The sequence below is a fragment of the Panicum virgatum genome, chromosome 2K (assembly GCF_016808335.1).
Source record: "Panicum virgatum strain AP13 chromosome 2K, P.virgatum_v5, whole genome shotgun sequence".
Classification (NCBI taxonomy): Eukaryota; Viridiplantae; Streptophyta; class Magnoliopsida; order Poales; family Poaceae; genus Panicum; species Panicum virgatum.
In genome coordinates this window covers 30,324,717-30,347,024 of record NC_053137.1, presented here as the reverse complement: position 1 = coordinate 30,347,024, position 22,308 = coordinate 30,324,717, and positions in this window count along the sequence as shown.

The window sequence follows — 22,308 nt, the reverse complement described above, 5'->3', positions numbered from 1 at the left end:
CTCCCGAAGCCGTTCCCCTTTTGCGCCGCCGCCGGCGAGCTCAGGCTCACCGCGGACCGGCCAGCTCCGGGGAAGACCGAGCCCGACAGCTACCCCAGAAGCATCCACGAGCTCACGCGGTGCTCGTGCGCACCTTGTTCCCCTACCCCGAGCCCTCCTTCGCCTCCAGCGCCGGCGAACCGAACAACCGACCCGCCATCAACGCCGACGAGCTTGAACCTGTGCTCCAAACGCTCGAACGTCGACCAGGGTAGGTGTTCCTCGATCCTTTCTCCCCCACGCGCCTCCCCGTGGCAGCCCCGGTAAGCCCTGCACCGCAGAACACCACCGGCAAGATGCCACGGCGGAGAAGGCCGGCGAAGGACCCGGTTGTAATTTCTTTTTTTTCGTTCAAGGGTGTCTCTGCAAGTTTTACAGTGTATACCAGTGAACTTCTAAAATGCGAAACAAATCACAGAAAAATCAGAAAAATGCAAACTCAACTGATCTGGAATCCTTGTAACAAAATCTACAAATTTTGTAACATTCACATTTGCAGAAACTCAACCGAATTTAATCTAGGGAAAAGATTAAGAAAATCACCTTATGCATGTTCATGAAGTTCTGCTCATTAAATGACCTTGATTTTTGGATATGTTATAACTAATGGGATGCTAAGATCACAGTAAAAAGATGACACCAAACCAAAACAGTTATCAGGTTAGAACAATCAAGATTCTCTAATCTGTTGTTAGCATTCTCGATTTAATTCTGGAAAATATGTACATGAACTTGCTCTGAAAATTTCACTACAGCCTTGTGCCACTGAATCCCTGCAAATCTCTAAATTTCAAATTTATTAGAGTTAATTTGCTATATACCATGATTTATGCTTGTTTAATCAACTTAATTCCTCATATATAGTTCTTATGCTCAGAAAAATCCATATTTATTTCTGGAGTCTCTTTTTAGCTCTGTGTTCCTGTCAAAAAAAAATTTGAGCTGCAGTTACTGAGTTTGGCTTTGTCGAATAATCATGCTTAGCATCTTAGGGCTAGATTTACTATTTTTGTTCTGAGTAATCTACAATGTTTATGATCTTTATTTTTGGGCATGATCTTGTTTAGAGTATGTTCTACCTGTGATAAAAAGTTCAGATGCAATACTAGTCAAATGCATCTTGAGAAATTCATGCAGACTCATGTTAAGTTAACTAAATAACTAATTTATCATAGTGAGTTAAATCTTGAAAAATTTTCTGGAGTATGTTTAACTCAGGACTAGTCTCGGGTAAAAATTTGAGAACCAAATCCTTAGTAAAACTTTCTGTAGATTTAATCTTTGTTAATGGCTTGCTGTTTTTAATCTTTTTATCACCTCTGCTATATAAGTGTATAAAATCTGGAAAAATTTCAGTACTGAGTTTATGCTTTGAAGTTGCTTGCATAAAATTTGTAGCACCAGAACCCATGTTGAACATTCTGTACAAAAAGATGAAGCAACTAGAGTAATCCATTTGCATGAATAGTTATAGTTTTTGCTCTATGGTAGATGCTGAAATTTATACCCTGAATGTTCAAGTTTGAATCTGAGTTACTTTAGTGTTTCATCACTAGCTCTTTAGTAGTTGTGTTGTTAAGGAATAATGAAAGCATGCTATGTGTTGAAATTGAAAATGAAAACCCAAAACCCCACTCATTCATGAATAACCGTAGTTATGCTTGCTACTCTATAAACGATTGCCCATGCAATGAAATGTGAAATCATCACTAAACTAACTTTCGTGGACTACAACTTTATCGTGAAGGAAAGAAATTATATCCCTGAATAACTCAAAATCTTGCATTGCATATAGAAACGGTTAACCTCGCGGACGGAGACTACGAACTGGTGCCCGCGGACTCTCGTGCGGAGCAGGAGGTTAATCTGAACTGTACTAACTTGTCTCAAGACCTGGGCCAAGCCCCAGAAGCTTTTCTGCCTGACAGTGCCCAAGAAGGCAAGCCCCAGAGCATAATCCCACTATTTTTTTCGAATTACCATTCTGCTATCTATTTATTAATGTATGGTAACAGTTGGTTTTCTGCATTTAAGTTCTCTAGGCGTTGATCGAAAACCCTAGATGCATGATCCATAGGAACCTATGTTTGATACCGGATCTTTTTATCGACTAGTTGCCATGCTAAATAGGCACGGTAGAAGTCGAGTGGTTCCCTGCCTCTCGCGAGCAAATAGGAAATGTACTGACTTTTTTTTCCTGTTGAAATGTAAGGACAACAGGCGGGGTTGTGTAGTTGTGATACCCCGCTGGTGTAGTCAAAAATGGCTAAGGTCGCGGTGTGTGGCTCATTTTGTTAAGCGTTTGAAAGTACTAGCCACATACCGAGAAATATGGTAATCGGTAAGCTTAAGTACCTGATTGGACCGGCGAGTGGAACGATCACGCACCCTCCTGGTAGAAGTAGGGTTTATTTTTATGTCGCGACGTACGGGTGCAGAGTGGTCGGACTCTGTAGTCGGGGAGGGTGTTCCGGATCCACGGACTGGAAAGAAAGGGGAAAAGTAGCGTGGGCGGGAGCGAAGTCGATCCCCATGCGTGTGGTCTAGGTTCCCCTGGCCAGGTTGAAATTCGATTCAGAATCGTCCGCCTCTCACGGCATGAGATTGCTTAATGATTTCGGCCACATAGAGTAACAAGTGGAATACGATGATGAAAATACTGCTGGTTGATTAAATGGTTGCTCTACCATGTTTGAGTAGAGTTAGTTGCAAATTTAGAATGGTTAATTCCACTAGAATCTGGCTAAGTAAAACCTGAAAGTAAGTATCAACACTTAGCGGCATTTTTGGCAAACAAACCTTACCAACCAAAAAGCTTGCATGTCTAGCTATCGGACTATGTTATATCCGGAGACGGGTCAGTCTTGCTGAGTATTAGTATACTCAGCCTTGCTTGTGGCACTGTTTTTCAGGTACTAACTTTGAAGATCTGTTTGCGAGTCTTACTTGGCCTTGCACTCTGCCTCCGGGTTGGTCTGTTGAGTGGGATGGCCCTTCAGCTGGTGCTAATCACCCTCCCGCTGAGTGACGCATTCGTACGGGCTTTACTGATGCGTCACGTTATTTCGTTAGTTATCTTTTAATGCTTCCGCTGAACATTGAGACTTGAATAATTTGAGGAGTTGGAACTCCGTAGTACTTCACTAGTCCGAACATGGTTTGTAATAAATTTTTCTTTCCGCTGCAATCACTCTGAGATGTATGAAATGGTTTGTGTTGTAATCTCTGGGCTCACCTTCGTGTGAGTGTTGTCTGCTGATCCTGGAATAGCGTGGCTTTTATCGAGGCTTCACTCGAGGAACTACCGGTGAGTGCCAGATTGGGTCAGAGTTGCTTAGCAACGAAGATCAGTGCACCCGGGCCCAGTAGTTTTGGGTGGTTCCGCCACAACTGCAGCGGGCTCTCCACCGCGACGGCGAGGTGGCGGCGGCGCGGGCGCTTCTGGACTCGGCGGCGCGCGTGGCACGGCCGGGGGGCTCCAGCACGAGGCAATAGGAGGGGGAGGAGCTCCGGGGCGACGCGTGGGTGACAGCGCGCGGCGAATTAATGGCCGGGATGGCCGGGAAGGCGCTCCACGGCGCCGGCGGGCGGCGCTATCGGTGGACGGCGACAAGAAGCAGAGCATGGAGGTGGGAGATGGGGTTAAGGGCGATTTTGCAATTTCCAAAAATTCCAGGGACTAAACTGTAAACCAGCGATAACTTTTAAAATAGGGCTCAAATGAAAAAGTGCCCAACATGAAAGTTGTTCAACTTTTCAAGATCTACAACTTTGATGTTGTGCAAAAATTTATTTGACCAAAGATACAAGAGCTAAAATTAAAATCATTGAAGGGATTTTGAAATCTAGGAATTTTGTCTTTTTCAAAGCAAATTCACTTCAAACATAGACTTAAAAGTAAAATTTGCTGCCATGCATTAAATGCATTGAAATTTTACAAAAACACCCTCCATAAAAGCTATATTCCCAAATAACTATCTAAAGGACCTTGCATAAAATCATAATTACACATACAACCTTTCATAATTACAAAAAGATCCTTTTTAAGTAATTCAAGCACATGATGCATAGCAAACATACACAATTACTGTGCAAACACCTTTTTAATTACTGTGCAAACACCTAGGGTGTTACAGCCTTCCCCCTTAAAAGGAATCTCGTCCCGAGATTACAGGAAGAAAAGGATGCAAAGACTTGGTACCTGGATTGGTTCTAAGAAAGTCGGGAAAGTTTCTTTGGAGAAAATTTTCAGTCTCCCAAGTAGCTTCTTCTACAGTATGCTGATTCCACTGGATTTTGTACATTTTAACTTTCTCTCTTCTAGTACTTCTTTCTTTGGTGTCAAGAATCTTGATCGGATACTCCTTATAAGATAGATCGGATTCAATCTCGATATCCTGTGGTTCAAGGATCTCAGTAGGTACCCTGGTACACTTCCGGAGTTGTGATACATGAAAGACATCATGAATGGCAGCCAACTGAGATGGAAGACGAAGTCGGTAGGCAACGGGTCCACAAGTTTCGATAATTTCAAATGGCCCGATGTATCGGGGTGCTAATTTCCCTTTTACGCCAAAGCGTTGAACACCTTTAGTAGGAGATACTCGCAAATATACGAAGTCCCCTACCTCGAATTGTAAAGGATCTCTTCTTTTGTCTGCACAACTTTTCTGTCTTGATTGAGCTGCTTTAAGATTAACCTGGATAACTCTGACTTGCTCCTCTGCCTCAGAGACTAAATCTGGCCCAAAAATTTTGCGTTCCCCTGCTTGTGACCAATTCAAAGGAGTTCGACACCTTCGACCGTATAATGCTTCAAATGGTGCCATTTGCAAGCTGGATTGATAACTGTTATTGTATGAAAACTCTGCCAGTGCTAGGCACTTAACCCAGTTCTTGCCATATTGAATAGTACATGCCCTTAACATGTCTTCAAGGATTTGATTGATGCGTTCAGTTTGCCCATCTGTCTGTGGATGATAAGCTGAACTACGAATTAGTTTTGTTCCAAGGGATTCTTGCATCTACTCCTAGAAACGTGCAATAAACTGAGGCCCATGATCAGAAATAATCGTCTTTGGAATTCCATGTAAACGAACAATCTGATCGAGATAAATCTCTGCGTACCTCTTGGCAGAATAAGTTGTGTGTACTGGAATAAAATGAGCGGTCTTGGTGAGTCTATCAACGATTACCCACACAGAATCATGCTTAAGAGGAGTAGTGGGTAGACCAACGATAAAATCCATACTGATGTCCTCCCATTTCCAGGATGGAATGGGTAAAGGTTGGAGAGTACCAGCTATTTCAAGTGACTAGCCTTAACTCTTTGACAAACATCACATTCAGAAACATATCTGGCGATCTCTCTTTTCATTCGAGTCCACCAGAAATTTTGTTTGAGATCGTGGTACATCTTGGTACCACCGGGATGAATCGAAAACTTCGATAGATGTGCTTCATCAAGGATTTGCTTTCTAAGCTGATGATCCTTAGGTACCACCAGTCGAGATTCAAACCATAGAACTCCTCTATGATCCACTCGGAAACATTTATACTTTGCTTCTCCTTGTGATAACTTTTCCCTGATGATCTTGATACCCTCATCATGTAATTGCCCCATGATGATGCTATCATGAAGTGTAGGCTCAAGGGATATATGGTTCAAACTTCCTTGAGGTACTATTTCTAGGTTTAACTTCATCATTTCCTGGCATAGAGTTTCATTGAATGGTTCTACAGATAGACAATGGCATTGTGACTTGCGGCTGAGTGCATCCGCAACCACATTAGCCTTTCATGGATGATAATGCACTTCTAGATCATAATCCTTTATCAACTCTAGCCAGCGCCTCTGTCTCATGTTGAGATCAGCTTGAGTGAAGATATATTTGAGGCTCTTATGGTCAGTGTAAATATTACAGTGAGTCCCCATAAGATGATGTCTCCAAATCTTAAGAGTGTGAATGACAGCTGCTAACTCCAGATCATGGGTTGGATAATTCTTCTCATGATTCCGGAGAGCTCTTGATGCATAAGCAATAACCCGGCTGTCCTGCATAAGCACACAACCAAGTCCCGTATCCGAAGCATCACAATAGACATCAAAAGGTTTGGTACTGTCCGGTGTAGCCAATACTGGAGCAGTATTTAATCGTGCTTTGAGAGTTTGGAAAGCTTCTTCACACTTATCATTCCAAACAAACTTCACTCCCTTCTTCAATAACTCCGTCATAGGCTTGGCTATTCTGGAGAAATCAGTAATGAACCGACGATAATATCCAGCTAAACCAAGAAAACTGCGAATTTGATGAACTGAAATAGGAGATTCCCAATCCATCACTTCTTGTACTTTAGTTGGATCAACCGATATACCATCACTGGAGATAGTGTGACCTAAGAATTTTACACTGTCCAACCAAAATTCACACTTGGAGAACTTGGCATAAAGATGATGATCTCGTAATTGTTGAAGAACGATACGCAAATGTTCAGCATGATCTTCTTCATTCTTGGAGTAGATCAAAATATCGTCAATGAATACCACGACGAATTTATCCAGCTCCGGCATGAAGACTGAATTCATCAAGTACATAAAATATGCTAGGGCGTTGGTAAGGCCAAAAGACATAACCAGATATTCATATAGTCCATATCTAGTAGAGAAAGCAGTCTTTGGAATATCACAAGGCTTGATCTTTATTTGATGGTAGCCAGAACGAAGATCAATCTTAGAGAACACCTTAGCTCCAGCTAACTGATCAAACAGAATATTAATGCGGGGAAGAGGATACTTATTTTTAATAGTGACCGCATTGAGTGGTCGATAGTCAACACATAGCCTCAAGCTGTTGTCCTTCTTTTTCACAAACAGGGCAGGACATCCCCAGGGTGAAGAACTTGGACGTATAAAGCCCTTGTCAAGAAGGTCTTGGAGTTGGACTTTCAATTCTGCTAACTCATTTGGAGGCATTCGATACGACCTCTTAGAAATAGGGGCGGTACCGGGTTGAAGTTCGATAACAAACTCGATATCTCTATCAGGGGGCATTCCAGGCAAATCATCTAGAAATACCTCCGCATGCTCCCACACAACAGGGATATCTTCAAGTTTAAGTTCTTTTGCGGCATAGGCACAAGAGTTGTAGCACTCTTGTCGTGGTAGATCGAGTATGGTGGCTCCTTGGTGTGGTGAATCTATCTCGACAGCTCGTGAAGGGATATCTAACAGTACTTTATGTGTAGTCATCCAATTCATGCCCAGAATAACATCCATGCCTTCTAAATTCATTAAGATCAAATCTGTCTTGATCAATTTACTACCCAGCTTAATTGGCACATGTCTAGTGATTTGATTGGAAGCTATCTTCCCACCAGGAGTTGTTATCATAAAAGATCCCTTAGTATGACAAAAGTCCAATCCTACCCTTGCTCCAAATTTGGCACTTATAAAACTATGCGTTGCACCAGAATCAAATAATATGACTGCGGGTTTATTGTGGATAGAGAAAGTACCCGTCATTACTGGTGCTCCTTCTGGAAGGTCTGCAAGAGTGGTGAAGTTAACTCGCCCTTGCCGGACTTGCACCATCTGCCTCTTGCCCTTGCCTTTGTTGTTGTTCTGGTTGGAGTTTTGCCCTGGATTATTCCTTCTGGGCTGCGGACAATTTTTGGCAAAGTGAGAAGTACTGCCGCAGTTGAAACAGCGATTATTACTATTCCCACTATTGAACTGTGGGGCATTCGGCCTTGGGCTAAATTGCTGCTGCTGCTGTTGCTGAGGCACTGGAGGTCTGAATCCTCCTTGCTGCTGAGGCGGCCTAAAGACAAACCTGCCCACTGGGGCATTTCTTTGTGGAGGCCTGGGTGGAGTATTTTGCACTAGACGATACCTCGGCGGCTGGGCACTCGAGGGTCCCGTTGGTGCCTTTCGCTTTTTCTCAGCACGATGTGCAGCAATACAGTCCTCTTGCGTAATGGCCATATTAACCAGCTCATTATAGGTATTGGGCTGAACCAAGTTTAAACGTTCCTTGAGCTTGGTATTGAGGCCACGACGGAAACGATCACGTTTCTTGGCATCCGTATCAGCATGATGGCCCGCATACTAGCACAGATGATTGAAGGTCTGTGCATATTGTAGAACAGTGCAGGTTCCCTGATCTAGAGCCAAGAACTCATTCAACTTTCTTTCAATTAGTCCCTCAGGAATATGATGTGATCTGAAGGCAGTTCTGAATTCATCCCAAGATATAATATGTTCAGCAGGCTGCATTGCACAATAATTATCCCACCATATACGTGCAGGACCACGAAGTTGTTGAGTGGCAAAGTGGGCCTTGTTTGCATCAACACACGGTACTGCTAACAAAGCAAACTTGGAATTGATTGTACGGAGCCAGGCATCGGCGTCCAGTGGGTCATCAGCTTTGCTGAAAAGCGGAGGTTGGGTACCAAAGAATTCCTGGTAACCCGCTGGTTGTGCCTCACGTCCTCCATACTATTGGCGTGGCTGATTTTGTTGCCCTTGAACTAGTTGGCGAAGTAATTCTGTTTGCATGGCCATTAACTCGGCCAGATTCGACGGGGGTGGCGGTGGCTGCTGAGATCCACTGCCAGCTTCACAACCGAAGCCATCAGGCGTTCCACGAGTATGACCTACCATCTGTAATTATGGAAGACATCCATTAGATACATATTTCTTGCTTCCAAAATCAATGGTACATGCAATGATCATACATTGGGTATCAAAATAAAATCAGCAGAATTTAACTAAATGTGGTGTAGCACAATATGCATAACACATATTTGTGCAACCCATAATACTCAGAATAGGTCAGCTGTCAGATAGCTTCATGCTCCATCGTTTTGGATACTTAATGCTGAGAGCAAAAGGGTAAAGAAGATAATCTAGCCATTCATTCTTTATCGCTATGTGCTATGCTGCTAATCAACGGAGATCATAGAAGTGATTGGACTAAAAATTTAGTCTCACAAATTCAATAGGCTAAATTTGATGAGCACCCATGCCACAAAACTTGCAACATCTTTAGTATTCATCAAACAGCCTAGAAATGTACAAACGAAGAGAATTGGTAAACAGGAAGATCATGATTTCCAAACTGGTAGCCGCTACTTATATTACATCCAAAGCAGCATTTTTCTTACAACCTAACATCATTCACCCTTACCACATATAATACAACAAGTGGTACTCCTCCCTAGGGCTATCTTACAACATCTCTTTCCTATGTACAAGCTACAACAAGAGAAAACACGAACTTTCTAGGACAAGTCTAGGTGCCTAGAAGTCGTCGAGGTTGCCCACAGAAGAGGCACTGCCGGAAGAAGAGTCGTCCGGCTGAGGGTTAGGCTCAGCAAGTGCGTGCTCTGAATCTAAATCAGATACTCCCTCAATCTACTCTGGGTCCTCTTCTGCTGCTGCAGGCTCGGCTGGGGCATCTAGTTGCTCCTGGAGCATACCAACATGTGCTAAAGCATCAGCCCAATCTGCTTGAAGCTCATTCACCTGCCCCTGAAGAAAACCAATAACTATGTTGCGCTGCTCTATCTCAGCACCATGCTCCATAGCCTGATGCTCAAACTGTGCAATGGCCAGATCCCTCCCAGCAACGGCATCCTGAAGTCCCTGAATCTGGGTATCTCTCAAACGAAGACCTCGCTGAAAACTCTGGGCCAAGTCTATCACCTGGTCCATGTGTCGCTGCTGAAGTATCTGGTAGTGCGACTGAGCATTCATATATCTGACTACTGCCTCGATAGTCTCATCCGCTACATCTCCAATCAAGTGCCCAAAGTGTGTGACCCTGAACAGCCACTCTGCATTGCCAGCACTGACTGCTGGAAACAAACCAATAGGATATGCAGCTACCTCCTCGGGATGGTGCTCACAAAAAGTGGTGATAGCGTTGAGAGCTGCTTTCTCAAAAGCATCCACAAGACGGTACCCAATCACCTCAATCAAAATCGGTGGCCACTCCAAGGTGGGGTGCTGAGGAATGGTCATTGTAACTCTATTCTTCTTAATTCCATCCTCAGAAAACTGGCATCCCGTGTACTGGGGTGGATCTGGGTAGTGGAAGATACGAAGTGAATCCCAAAGAATCCTCGGAAAACCCTCCCAGTACAGACAATCGGTATGAGCATTTCCCTCCTCATCCCAAAAGACCTGGGAACAAGTCGCCATCTGAATCAAAAAGGATTCAAATGTGAGTAATAGGATTATCTCAAGACTTCTCAAATAAAGCTTTAAGAAGACTGCGGAAAAACAAATATGATTCTAAATCAAAAGATGATATGGTTCCAAACTCAAAGAATAATAAACCACAATCGGTACTGGTTCATCATTTGAGATTCTAAGGAAGTAAAAGATCCTTAACACAACAAGATGGGGCTTAGGATGAAGGCATGACTCAAAACCATATTTTTCATCCAAGGAAACCTAAGCATTTAACAAGCATGCTTCTAAAATCAAAATTTCACTTACTCATGTTTTAAGCACACTAACACTTATCTATGAGAATTCATACTAGAAATTCCTTACAAAGCTTAGGTAACAAATTCAAACACTAAGAACCAAATCAAACATCAACTAGATATGCATGCATGTCCTGACCGTCCTCACAAGATAAACAATGGCCAACTATCGTTGGGCTTACGTGGTTAGCACGGTGGCATACATAAATACGGCTCTCCCTATATAGCTAGTCGATACATTCTAACCGTTCTTAACTTATCGAATCGCGGTTAGTGCTCCTGCAGAAGATTGACAGAACATATATATATATATATCCAATGAACCTTTCATACCAGCACTCATGAAAGCGTTCCCAAACATTACCGCTCACTATAGAAGCGGCAGCCATACAATTCCCGCCGTATGGCCAACGTTAGCATACGCTACTCAGAGGCGTATTCACAAGTTCCTTTACTCCCAATATAGTCAACCGAGGTCGGTATATTGGCAGCAGCTCAAGTAGGTCACTACTTGAGCGCAGCGTTCGGTTCGCATCGCCGACGGAAAGGTCAGACTCCCTCAGCTGACTGAGCACACTTTACTTCCAATATAGTCAACTAATAGTCGGTATATTGGAAGCACCTCAAGTAAGCCACTGCTTGAGGGCAGCGTTCGGCTCGCATCACCGACGGGAAGGTCAGACTCCCTCAGCTGACTGAGGATCCTTACCATCTTACCTCAACGTAGGTGTGTCGTTACAAGAATTAAGAGTTGCTTGTGAGTATGGTTTAACAAAATATAAAGTGCTGGAAGTCAGATAACATAAACCATACATAATTAGCCACCTAGTAATTCCCGTAAATTCCCTAGGACTTTACGTTCTATACACAGCCCTTAACGAATCCAACGTAATTTTTTTGAAATACCCTGTTGTTCCAATTTTATACGGAAAGCGATTTTTAAGGTTCCAACACCTCTGGTATACGCTTGTAGCTCTGATGCCAGCTGTGGCAGAACCGCCTAAATTATCCCGGCTCAAGTGCGCAGGCCATCACCATAAAGGCAACATTAGCTTAAACGCACTTCAAACGGAACAATTCTTGGTCTGTCGGGTAACGTCCCGATACAACCACCGATTCTCGGATCGAACAAGCATACCCCGCACGAAGGCGAGTCCAGAGATATTACAACCACAATTTTACAACACCGGCATAGCAATGATTACAAACCAGTTAAAACCAGTATTACAAGCCAACTTAAGTAAAACAGTTATACAAACCATAAGTGTAAATCTTCAGGGTTTAAACAGCGGAAGACAAAACACGACGGCTACAACACGTCGCAAAAAGGATACCAGGCTAGCCCAAGCATGGTATCACTCGTCATAGTCATTGCCGGTCGCAGACGTATCCCACTCTACGGACCAGCCAGGAGGCAACAAGCAAGGATAGGTCAAGCTAGCGATCTGATCCTCAAAACTCATACCTGAAAAAGGGTTTCAACAGCAAGGCTGAGTATTCTAATACTCAGCAAGACTTAACCGTCAACGGGTATAAGTAGCCCACCTTAGCTAGACTATGCAAGGCTTTGTGAGGCTCTGGTTTTCTTTTGCTGAAAAGCAATAAAGAGTATGTCCTTACTTCCAAGTTTTAGCTTTCAAGATTCTAGTTGATTAACCATTCTATGTAAGCAACTACTATCCAATCATGGTAGAAAACTAAGCAAACATCAAGATTGATTAAAGTATTGTTGCTCTTCTTACTCTGTGTGGCAAAGAGATCAAGCAGTCTCATTTCATCGTGAGAGGCGGACGATTCTAAATCGAAATTCAACCTTGCAAGGATAACCTAGTACACACGTCTGGAACACCGTCGGGTCATTCCCAAACAACCGTTGACCTTTCTTTCCGGCTTGTGGATAGGGTCACTCTCCCCGACTACAGGGCTCCAAGGCCGAACCTTGTCCCTTGAAGTCGTAGTGTTGCGCAACATAAAAATAAAACCTATCCCTACTGAGAGAGTGAAAGGTATATCCACTCCCCGGTCCAATCGGCTACTAGGCTTGCCGCGTACCATATTTACGGCATGTGACTAGTACTTTCAAAAACTTAACCAGCACTACCACACACCGCGACCTTAGCAAGTTTATCAACACAGACGGGGTCTCACATAAAGTCATGATATCGATCACAACCCCGTCTGTCGTCCTTATATTGATAACAGAAAGTAAACAGGCAATTCCTATAAAGCTCGCGAGTGACAGGCAATCACTCAACTTTTACCGGTCCTATAAGCTTAGCAAGTAGTCGAACTCAAGTCTAGTGTTCAGTACATAGGTTCCTAGGATCATGCATCTAGGGTTTCAATTCAAATCCTAAGAACTGTAAATGCATAAGCAAATAACAACCGTAAATGATAATAATTTGAAATATAGGTTATGTCCGGGGCTTGCCTTCTCGGTAGTTGCTAACTATTTCAGCTCTAGGCTTTTCCGAACTTTGGTCCGGGGCTTCAGTTAGTTCAGCAGTGTTTACTTGAGCTTCGAGATCACCTCCGTCAGATTCAGGGATCAGCTCGTACGTCCCGTCCGATAAGGCAGTCGTGTCTATATGTAATGCAAGAACAACATTAAAAACAGACATGGGCAATCGTTTATAGAGTAGTTAAATAACAAATTTAACTACACAAGGCATCATGATCAACAGCACAAGCAAGTTATACTAACTTCATAAAATGAGTGGTGTTTGATTCCTATAGCATTTAACTCAAGGTTTGCTAATTAAAACAACAACTCAGATCACAAACAACAATAAATTTGGCAAAAATTACCCTAAACAGAACATCAACAGACTAAGCTAGCCTGCAAAAATCATGCCAACACATGTAGCCAATTAATCACAACAATTCTTTCATTCAGATAACACCTAGATCAAGCTTGAATTATACAGGTCAAACTAGAGCAAAGTAGAAGCTCAAAATTTAACAGGAGATTGATACAGAAATTAACTAACTACAGTGAATTTTTTCATGATTTTATCTACACATAAATAAATAAGAGAAAATAAACTAAACAGAACAACATAAAAGCAAGATATATTTTTAGCTCCTGATCTAGCCATGAACTGAAGCTCAAACTTCCAGGACAAGCTAAGATACTCCAGATAAACACTCAGGAATATTTTCAGGATTTAACAAGAACAGACACTAATTACAATAATTAAAGTCTACTAAACAAGGATTAAATCAAATAAATAGCTACAACATAGAACTGATCATGAAATTTTTATAGCAAAGCTAGTGTCACATGAGTACACTACCATAAAAGGTTCACTGCAAGTCATGGCTTTATACAGTAGTTAAGAAAAAGATGAAAACAACTAATATTTATGCACTAGAAACACAAATCAATTTCTACAGCAAAAACTTGCAACTAAAGCCTAACATATTATGGTTCTACTGCATAGAGCTCTTCAGGAGGATTCCAAAACATCAAGATTTGCTATTTTACGAATTTTCTATGAATTGATATTGAATTTCAAAGATCACTGAAAATCATTACAAAGCAGTCCCTAAGGCACTATTCATCTGAGTCTAGGCCTATTCAAAAAACCCCCTGGGTTTTCTTTCTTTTCAACCCGAGGTCCGTTGGCCGGGTCAGAGAGGGGAGGCGGCGGTTGACCGGCCGTTTCCCGGCGAGGGTGGAGGGGTGTGGGAGCTCCACGGGTTCAAGGCGCACCACAGGGTGGTCTTGGGGTGCGGGGAGGGGCTCGGAAGCGGCGGCTCGACGGAGCAGGGCGGCTCGGCGGCGGAGGCGACCGACGGCGAGGGTGCTCTGGTGAGGGTTGGGCGAGGGGAAGCGGCCTGGGAATTGCGCTAGGACGAGGCGCGGCTAATGGTGGGGGCTATTGGGGTGGAGCGGGTCTGGGGTGGCGGCTCCGCGGCGGGGTGAGCTCGCCGGCGTTCAAGCGGGGCGGCGGCTGTGTTCTGCGGTGTGGGAGCGAGGAGAGAGCAAAAGGGCGGTTTCTGGGGTATTTGTAGGGCTCGAGCGCTCGCTAGACGAGGACGGCAGCCACTGCAGCGGGCTCTCCACCGCGACGGCGAGGTGGCGGCGGCGCGGGCGCTTCTGGACTCGGCGGCGCGCGTGGCACGGCCCCCCGGCTCCAGCACGAGGCAACAGGAGGGGGAGGAGCTCCGGGGCGACGCGTGGGTGACAGCGCGCGGAGAATTAATGGCCGGGATGGCCGGGAAGGCGCTCCACGGCGCCGGCGGGCGGCGCTGTCGGTGGACGGCGACAAGAAGCAGAGCAGGGAGGTAGGAGATGGGGTTAAGGGCGATTTTGCAATTTCCAAAAATTCCAGGGACTAAACTGTAAACTAGCGATAACTTTTAAAATAGGGCTCAAATGAAAAAGTGCCCAACATGAAAGTTGTTCAACTTTTCAAGATCTACAACTTTGATGTTGTGCAAAAAATTATTTGACCAAAGATACAAGAGCTAAAATTAAAATCATTGAAGGGATTTTGAATTCTAGGAATTTTGTCTTTTTCAAAGCAAATTCACTTCAAACATAGACTTAAAAGTAAAATTTGCTGCCATGCATTAAATGCACTGAAATTTTACAAAAACACCCTCCACAAAAGCTATATTCCCAAATAACTATCTAAAGGACCTTGCATAAAATCATAATTACACATATAACCTTTCATAATTACAAAAAGATCCTTTTTAAGTAATTCAAGCACATGATGCATAGCAAACATACACAATTACTGTGCAAACACCTTTTTAATTACTGTGCAAACACCTAGGGTGTTACATCTTCATTCTTCAACGAAGTGGTTTTGTAAAATAGTACTCTCCTTCACAGTTAATCAATAGTTTATTTCGCTGTCCTACTTCACGGGATCTCCGATCAAATAGAACAGGTTACAAATATGACATAACACTCATGTGGGTCTCAGTCCCATCTCCCTTGATGTCTTGTCAATCACATTTTGTGAGAGACCTTTAGTTAAAGGATCTGTCAGATTTTTAGCAGTCTAAACGTAGTCCAATGCTATTACTCCAGAGTTTCTCATTTTTCTAACAGACTTCAACCGCCTTTTCACATGTCTTGATGCCTTCATGTTGTCTTTTGAACTACTCACTTTACAGTCATAGTTTGATTATCACAGTCCATTAGGATAGGTATAGTTTTCTAACCACCGACAAATCCATCAACAACTCACGAAGCCACTCAACCTCAACCGTGGCAGTATCCAATGTTGTGAGCCCTATGCTTCCATTGTTGACCTCGTTAATATGGTCTGCTTGCAACACTTCCAGGAAACATCACCAACATCTAAGTGCGAACACATATCTTTGTGGCTTTTATCTCTTCAACATCAGATATCCAGTTCGAATCACTATAGCCCTCTGGTACCTTAGGGTACCCAGCATAGTAGATTCCATAGCTCATAGTTCCCTTTAGATAAGGATAAGGCACTACCAGAAAATGTCTCATTCGTCCGAGGCAGTTAGTACTAGGCGCACTTTGGTCTGGTACTAACGTGCCTCTTTATTACCGGTCGGGAACTATAGTACCCCCTGGAGCCTTTTAGTACCGGCTGGAGCCACCAGCCAGCACAAAAGTGCGCCACCGACAGCCAAGCGCAACGGCTAGGTGACCACTTAGTACCGGCTGGTGCCGATACTAAATGGAGCAGAGCACATTTAGCACCGGCTGGTGGCTTCAACCGGTACTAAATGGAGAATTCTAGTGACAGCTGGAGCCACCAGCCGGCTGGAACAAGCAGTACATAAGATTTGCGGGAGGGGCCATAGAGTCTGCATCATCGGGTAGGTCACTTCGTGAAAAAACGGACCCCAGCATGCATCCGCCGTCACCGGACGCAACCTAAGACCCCATCACAGAACTGCCGTCAATAGCCCCTGCCCGAGATCCTAGCGTGGAACCACCATCACCGCCCGCTGCCGGCTGAGATCCCAGCGTGGAGCCACCGTCACCGGCCGGTGCCCGAGACCCTAGTCCATCGCCTACGCCACCTCCGCCTCCACCTTTACCTCCGGCAAAGAAGCAGAAGAAATCATCATCATCTGCTTGGGTCCCGCCACCGCCGCCTCCTAGGCCAAAGAGGACGGAATGAAAAAAAAGAAGTCTGAGCTAGAGAAGTTAGGATGTGACATGACTCCTGAAGAATTGGATGCGCATGTTGCCAAGGAGGTTCGTGATCACTTCAAGCCAAAGAAGCCTGAGCCCAAGGTTCCAGTGGATCCAGCAGCCAAGAAGTTCTTTCTTGCAATGATGTACCAAACAAAGGAGAAAGCACCACTATCGGACTACGACTGCTAGATTATAAAATTATGGGAGAAAAAGAGTAATCGTCGGTACAACCAAGTCCCGCAGCTCGGTGAACAACCCAAACAAAGGGTACCCAATCTCAAGGTCCTTTCAAAAGAGGATGAAGCAATTGCAGAGTTTGTGGTTGAAACCGGGCTCTCAAAAGCTCAGCTGCAAGGGAAAGAAAAAGTCCCAGATCATGAAGGGCAGGCAAAAAACCATTTGTACTAGGGGAACCTCTTATGTGGCCAGAGTTGATTGACATGCTACCAACGAGAATGCGTGAGTTGCATCAATGGTACATGAAATATTCTTCAGAAGGAAATATTATGTTCGCTGCTCGCATTAAAGATAGCCATTTCCATCGGGGGATGGACGACGTATGGTTTGAACTTGTAAATCTGTGGGATCTATACCATCAAGATGCTCTAGACAAGTCCCTCCGCAGTGCATTTTGTATGTAAGTGTTTCCTCTCTCATTTCTATACTCTAGCTATACTAAGTCTGTGGTTTCTCATCCCGTCCTTCTATTTCTAATCGTGTAGGATGAAGGTGCAAGAATGCCGAAAAAAGGGGATCTACAACATCGGCTTCATTGATCCAAATGTCGTAAATGAGGACTCGGTATGCAAATGGTCAAATCGCACCAAGAATATTATATTCACGGCTATGGATAGGCAGCACACTTGCACATTTATTCTATTGCCATACAACTTCGAGTGAGTCCTTAACTTTTTACATCACTTCAATTTACCGTACAAATTTAAGTGAGTCCTTTAACTTCTTTTCATCACTTCAATTTCAACAGCTTCCACTGGATCTTGCTCTCTATCGAGATCGATCGGTCCCGAGTTGTGGTGTTCGACTCCTTGCGGAAACCAAAAGAAAAGTATCAATCTCTCATAGACATCCTTCAAAGCGCATGGGCTCGGTTTATTCGTAAACAAATAGGAGTCGTAACAATGCCTTTCGATCTTTATATCAAAACTAACTTTCCGGTACGGATCCATATCGCGCATCTACTGTGATTTCATTAAATGTCATGAATATTTCATAATCCACATCTATATATATAGTGATTGAGACAGAAGCAAGGAACCAACCTATGTGGTTACTATGTATGTGAGCACATACAGAGTTTTTGCTCCTCCACCAAGAGGATGGCACAACAACAATTCGATGTACGTGTTACATTAATAACAATTTCTTGCATTTAATTCCATGCAGGTACTAATTAAAAATTTTGGTGTTTGCACTTCACAGATTTGGCATACGGAGGAGGACCTCGTCGAACCGGAAAGAATCAGGGCATTTCAAGAATCACTCTGTGGATTCCTGCTAGATGAGGTCATAAATCTAAATGAGAATTTCATTCGGATCAAACGATAAGTGTGGGTCAATTTGTTACAAACAAGCGCAGGGACGACAACAGCGACGATGACGACGACTAGTATTATTCTCCTTTTTGGATACTTGTCACAAAAAACTAATGACCATGGATACTTAGCTTGTAAATATTTTTGTAATCCAAATTTCACTACTATTATAAGTAATTTTAATGAATGAAGTGTACATCAATATAATATGTATATATAATTGCTTTTGCTTTGCGCGAACAAATATATATGAATGCTAGATACGAATACAAATACACAAATGGCTATGAATATGAATACTAATTAACTAAAACGAAAATGAAAAGAGGAGAAACATAATTGAAAGGGAAAAACAAGCAAAAAAACACTTGGTACCGGTTGGTAAAACCAACCGGTACAAACCTGCCGGTCCAGGAGCTGCGACATGGCAGGCCAACCGGTACTAAACTAAGCTTTTAGTACCGGTCAGCGCGTATTTAGTACCGACCGGGCGGTACCGATTGGGAAACCGGTACAAACCGGAGCTTCCTGACCGGTACTAAAGCTCGATTTTCTAGCAGTGAGGCATCACTCTCTCTCGAGCCTTCCAGTGTTCATTTCCAGGATTTGAGACAAACCTACTGAGTTTGCTCACAACAAACAAAATGTTAGGTTCTTCGGTTCTTTCTCAACATCAACGATAGTACACACACTTACCGCCCTCACAATAAAGCCCGCTGAGAGTTTTATCTACTGAGTTTGCTCATAACAAACCAAATGTTAGGTCTCATATTGATCTTTCTTAATTCTTTGGTTCTTTCTCAACAATCAAACCAGGATCATAAGGCACGTTGATAGCCATCAATCCTCAATTATTAGTCAATTGGTGAGGCGAGCGCGCGTGTTGCATCCTGCTATTCCTTCTTGTCCTTCTTACCAGGTGTGAATAAGCTCCACCTTATAAGTTGGTTAGGGACCCTCTCAACTTTCAAGTGGTTTAACCACTAGTGTAACTATCACTATTTTCTATGAGCCTTAAAATTATTTGATTAATTGATTTAATAGGCCCTAGGCCAATTAATCCAACAGTATAATAAGAAAATCAAGTCAACTCAACAATCGAAGAGAATGGAGGAAAGGTGTTTCATTCAGCACATGAGGTGCATTGATCAAAATCATGAGCATGCTATATGTTACACCTATATACAAAACTGGCGTAAAAGGAAATCTTCGATCAAGTGAAGTTTAGGACATCAACTAACAATTATAAAAATATAATTTGTGCATTATGAATTTAGAGAAAAAACTAGTAAGAGTGCACATGTTAACGCTACGATGCATTTCAGAAGTACAATACATGATCCATAGTCCAAAATAAGAAATATATATTTCAAACAAAGGAGATGTAACATAGAGTTAGATGTAGATAGTAAATGTGCATGTGCTAATGCTTAGAGTAAGTACATTGGTGTCGTCTAATAGGTAGTCTCATGCATGACACGTAATTTTGAGACAACTTGTACAATAGGTTGTCTTATAGATTGTCTCATAGAAACTCTTTAATTCCTCAATTTGTGTAAATAAAAAAAAGAAACATTGAATGTTGCATGGCAACTAAAACTCGTACAATGGTGGTCTAGTTGTCTCATAGTCCTAAAATTTAGCTTATGAGGTGTTGCCTCGCGAAACAACGACCTCTTTCTCTCACCTCGCTCTCTCTCCTCCACATCACCAAAAATCCTATGTGGCATTGCGTAAATGTTGGCACTCCTTAGCTTATACAAATTACTCTGCAAGCATACAGAGACTGATTGTAGCTTTCACCAGGGAGTATACCTAGGATATCAAATTCAAGGAACGGTAAAGTTTCGACCAAACCTAGAACTATTCAACCGGACACACCAAGAGAGAAAAGGTAAGAGGAAAGAGGGCCTAACTCCAGATAATGTACTACTCTACCTAGCTAACAAGTTAAATACTAACTTGATCTGCTTCAACAGCCTCAAGGAAGGACTCAGACTGGGGTGAGAAGGGAGTCCAATGGCAGTCGACAACTACTGCTATGAAAACACCCGGTCGTGGTGGACTACGAGGGACGGACAGGGCTATCACCACCTGCCGCCTACCACAACAGTACCGTGGGGTGGAACACAACCTGAGATAGCTAACCAAGCCTGGTCACCTCACCCACAGCTATCCAACTACTTGCTCCTACCGTGTACTTGGATAGAAAGCAACCTCAAATAAGTAGAACTTGCTACTTACGCAGACTCAGAATCCCGCAGATCAAAGGAAGTAACTAAACAAGTAACTACGGCAGAAAATAAAGCTAGCGAGAAACTGAAGTTGAGACGAGAAACTTACTCAAGATATATTCCTCCGTGGTGGATACAAAATATGGAGTAAGACCGAGAGAACTCGAGTCCGCTCCTTTATCTTGGTTTTCACCAAAGCTCTCACCTCACACTCTCCCTATTTTCCAATACAAAGAGAGTAACAAGCGAGCAGTCTTCTCAAGTGGATGGTGTGTGTTACAAGTGAGAGGTGGAGCTCTATTTATAGTGCTTCAGGGTCAGTACGGAGCTTGGCGTCAGTTGCAAGCAGGTAAGACGGTTGTGCTTAACTTCCACACCAAGGGAGAGCACCAGAGGCTGACAAGTGGGGCAGGCCGGCCTCCCCTAGGCCAGCCGGCCAGGGGTTGTCATGGATCTTCCACTGCCTTCTCGTGAATGCTCATGATTCCTTCCCGAAGTCGGTAGTGCTTGCTTGGCTTCAACACAGACAGGTAGAGGCCGGTCGGCCCGACTCTGGCTCATCTCGGGCCTCCGCTGTTCTGTCCAATTGATCATGAGTTGTACATTGCTTCACAAGTGGGTTTGGGTCTTGGTATTCTGGTTTGTCACTGCAAGTGGACCCAATGTGACTTGGTTCAAGCCTTCCGGTCTCAACTTGTGATTCTTGTATGAGACACCCTTGGATTGGCTTGATCTTGTGCTCAGGACCGCGAATTGTAAAGTTGCACGACGAAGTTCCACGGGAGGTAGGCCGGCCGGCCTGGGATTCTCCCCATTTTTGCTAATTTTTGGATGTTTTGTTCCTGAATTCAAATATTCACCAAAACTTATGGAACTTGTTAATGTTAGTAAAAATAATAGTATTACGATCCTGAAAGTATGAAATCCGAAGGAATGTTAGTAGTAAAATTCATCGAAAACGACCACCGACAATGAGACGAGCTATGAGACTGCTGACGTGTAGCAATGTACTTGCCCTTAGGTATCTATAGTCCAAAATGAGAAACATATGTGTCTTCAACAGAAATACTAAATCACAAGCTATCTCTGAATTTAACACAAAAATGAATAGCAAATCTCCTATCCACTTCATAGCACGCAACATGTAATCATCAGATAATTCATAAGAACTCATAAATACTATTGTCTTTGGGAGGTACCTAGTCATTGTCGGTTGGATAATAGAATGTTTTCCAATTCAAAAGAAAAGTGTGCAATTAGCCTCACTTTATTCTAGTCTGTTGCGTGCGTGACCCAAACCGCTGCCGTGTCAGCACCGTGCGAACTCACTGCACGCTCGCACCGCTGCCGCCAGGATCTACGGGGGCGAGAGAGAGGAAGAATCTGGGGATCTGATGGCAGGGAGGGAGCTGCAGTGCTCGCACCGCTGGTCTCCCGCCCGAGTGCCGCGGGAGGGAGGGCGATGCGTTGAAGCCAGGGATGATCCAAAGAAGTCTGGCCGTTGGATCGAGATGAGCACATCATGCAAGGACTGTGAGTCATTGATTTTAGTGGAGTTGTATTTCTGGGTACACTTTTCTGGATGCACAGTGTTTTGAGTACTCAGCTGGGGATATTTTGTTGGGTGGCCACAGAAAAACTTAATCCGTAATTTAGTGGATGGATACGGAGGATATGGATAATGGTTGAACCGTTAAGTTTTTCCAATCGCAATACTAGGATCTTCTTGCATCGTGAGAGTTGTGGGACTCGTTTAGCATCAATCATCATCACCGTGAGTGCGTAGCAGCGCTCGTCTCGTCTCCTTTATACCTCGCCTCCCCTCCTCAACCCTCTCGCTCGC